This window comes from Oncorhynchus masou, unplaced genomic scaffold (genome assembly GCF_036934945.1).
Source record: "Oncorhynchus masou masou isolate Uvic2021 unplaced genomic scaffold, UVic_Omas_1.1 unplaced_scaffold_2268, whole genome shotgun sequence".
NCBI lineage: Eukaryota > Metazoa > Chordata > Actinopteri > Salmoniformes > Salmonidae > Oncorhynchus > Oncorhynchus masou.
The window spans coordinates 37,501-41,001 of NW_027008738.1; the positions used below are offsets into that span (position 1 = coordinate 37,501).

General features: G+C 50.0%; 1 pseudogene; it reads left to right on the plus strand.

Annotated features, from left to right (window-relative positions):
- Positions 1 to 3,501, plus strand: part of LOC135533179 (protein Atg16l2-like) — a 34,718-nt pseudogene extending 31,217 nt beyond the window's left edge.

Consider the following 3,501-nt stretch of genomic DNA (forward strand, 5'->3'; position numbering starts at 1 on the left):
TGGCAGCAGGAGGAGGAGAGTAGGGTTCTGGCAGCAGGAGGGGAGAGTAGGGTTCTGGCAGCAGGAGGGGAGAGTAGGGTTCTGGCAGCAGGAGGAGGAGAGTAGGGTTCTGGCAGCAGGAGGGGGAGTAGGGTTCTGGCAGCAGGAGGAGGAGAGTAGGGTTCTGGCAGCAGGAGGGGAGAGTAGGGTTCAGGCAGCAGGAGGAGGAGAGTAGGGTTCTGGCAGCAGGAGGAGGAGAGTAGGGTTCTGGCAGCAGGAGGGAGAGTAGGGTTCTGGCAGCAGGAGGAGGAGAGTAGGGTTCTGGCAGCAGGAGGAGGAGAGTAGGGTTCTGGCAGCAGGAGGAGGAGAGTAGGGTTCTGGCAGCAGGAGGGAGAGTAGGGTTCTGGCAGCAGGAGGAGGAGAGTAGGGTTCTGGCAGCAGGAGGAGGAGAGTAGGGTTCTTGCAGCAGGAGGGGGAGTAGGGTTCTGGCAGCAGGAGGAGGAGAGTAGGGTTCTGGCAGCAGGAGGGGGAGTAGGGTTCAGGCAGCAGGAGGAGAGTAGGGTTCAGGCAGCAGGAGGAGGAGAGTAGGGTTCTGGCAGCAGGAGGGAGAGTAGGGTTCTGGCAGCAGGAGGAGGAGAGTAGGGTTCTGGCAGCAGGAGGAGGAGAGTAGGGTTCTGGCAGCAGGAGGAGGAGAGTAGGGTTCTGGCAGCAGGAGGAGGAGAGTAGGGTTCTTGCAGCAGGAGGGGGAGTAGGGTTCTGGCAGCAGGAGGAGGAGAGTAGGGTTCTGGCAGCAGGAGGGGGAGTAGGGTTCAGGCAGCAGGAGGAGGAGAGTAGGGTTCAGGCAGCAGGAGAGGAGAGTAGGGTTCAGGCAGCAGGAGGAGGAGAGTAGGGTTCAGGCAGCAGGAGAGAGAGTAGGGTGTTAACACGTCATTTTGATTTGACACCTGTCGATAGATGAGAACCTGCCGTGGCCATTTGTCAACTCATCTCCTTGTGGGACAATAACAACTGTGTTCTAATCCTGCAAATCATAAAGATATGAATCTGTTTTAAAGCAATCGATTTAGTTTCATCTTGATGAATAGAAACTTTTTTTTTACTAACATTACCAATCTGAGGTAAAAAATAATAATAATTAAAAAGACGTGTAATTTCACTCAATTGTATGATGTGAAAATGCAAGCGTTGTGTAAGGTAGTAACACAAATTGTCCACGTTAGGAAACCAAGAGCATTATAAAATAATTCATGTCCATTTAAGATAGTAGATGTTTCCTACTCACAAACTGTTGCCCACTCACAGTTCCCAGTGAATCCCAACAGTCCATCTGCTCTGTTTGGTTCCCAGTGAATCCAACAGTCCATCTGCTCTGTTTGGTTCGCAGTGAATCCCAACAGTCCATCTGCTCTGTTTGGTTCCCAGTGAATCCCAACAGTCCATCTGCTCTGTTTGGTTCCCAGTGAATCCCAACAGTCCATCTGCTCTGTTTTGTTCGCAGTGAATCCCAACCGTCCATCTGCTCTGTTTGGTTCCCAGTGAATCCCAACAGTCCATCTGCTCTGTTTGGTTCCCAGTGAATCCCAACAGTCCATCTGCTCTGTTTGGTTCCCAGTGAATCCCAACAGTCCATCTGCTCTGTTTGGTTCCCAGTGATTCCAACAGTCCATCTGCTCTGTTTGGTTCCCAGTGAATCCAACAGTCCATCTGCTCTGTTTGGTTCCCAGTGAATCCCAACAGTCCATCTGCTCTGTTTGGTTCGCAGTGAATCCCAACAGTCCATCTGCTCTGTTTGGTTCCCAGTGAATCCCAACAGTCCATCTGCTCTGTTTGGTTCCCAGTGAATCCCAACAGTCCATCTGCTCTGCTCTGTGCACTACTTTTGTCTAGAGCCCTATGATGTTTTGGTACTGGCTAAAAGAAGGATTTCAGATGAGCCCTTATTGACTTGTCTCTCTCTGTCTGCCTGTCTCTCTTGTCCCCTCCAGTTCGTCCATCAATGCAGTGGCCTGGTCTGGGTCTGGCGAGTACGTGGTCAGTGTGGACAAGAGCCGGCGTGCCGTCCTCTGGAGCGGCATTTAAACAGTCTGGTCGACTGGCCAGCCTCAGACCTATTTAAACAGTCTGGTCGATTGGCCAGCCTCAGACCCATTTAAGCAGTCTGGTCAACTGGCCAGCCTCAGACCCATTTAAACAGTCTGGTCGATTGGCCAGCCTCAGACCCATTTAAACAGTCTGGTCGACTGGCCAGCCTCAGACCCATTTAAACAGTCTGGTCGACTGGCCAGCCTCAGACCCATTTAAACAGTCTGGTCGACTGGCCAGCCTCAGACCCATTTCAACAGTCTGGTCGACTGGCCAGCCTCAGACCCATTTAAACAGTCTGGTCGACTGGCCAGCCTCAGACCCATTTAAACAGTCTGGTCGACTGGCCAGCCTCAGACCCATTTAAACAGTCTGGTCGACTGGCCAGCCTCAGACCCATTTAAACAGTCTGGTCGACTGGCCAGCCTCAGACCCATTTAAACATCAGTTTGGGGTTAGGTTTAGAAGGGCATCTGATCATTGTCTGAGAGAACACATTGGATGTTTTAGATGGCTGAGAGAACACGGAACACATAGGATGTTTTAGATGGCTGAGAGAACACGGAACACATTGGATGTTTTAGATGGCTGAGAGAACACGGAACTCATTGGATGTTTTAGATGGCTGAGAGAACACGGAACACGTTGGATGTTTAACATGGCTGAGAGAACACGGAACACGTTGGATGTTTTAGATGGCTGAGAGAACACGGAACTCATTGGATGTTTTAGATGGCTGAGAGAACACGGAACACGTTGGATGTTTAACATGGCTGAGAGAACACGGAACACATTGGATGTTTAACATGGCTGAGAGAACACGGAACACATAGGATGTTTAACATGGCTGAGAGAACACGGAACACGTTGGATGTTTAACATGGCTGAGAGAACACGGAACACGTTGGATGTTTAACATGGCTGAGAGAACACGGAACACGTTGGATGTTTAACATGGCTGAGAGAACACGGAACACATAGGATGTTTAACATGGCTGAGAGAACACGGAACACATTGGACGTTTAACATGGCTGAGAGAACACAGAACACATTGGATGTTTAACATGGCTGAGAGAACACGGAACACATAGGATGTTTTAGATGGCTGAGAGAACACGGAACACATAGGATGTTTAACATGGCTGAGAGAACACGGAACACGTTGGATGTTTTAGATGGCTGAGAGAACACAGAACACGTTGGATGTTTAACATGGCTGAGAGAACACGGAACACATAGGATGTTTAACATGGCTGAGAGAACACGGAACACGTTGGATGTTTAACATGGCTGAGAGAACACAGAACACATAGGATGTTTAACATGGCTGAGAGAACACGGAACACGTTGGATGTTTAACATGGCTGAGAGAACACGGAACACGTTGGATGTTTAACATGGCTGAGAGAACACGGAACACGTTGGATGTTTAACATGGC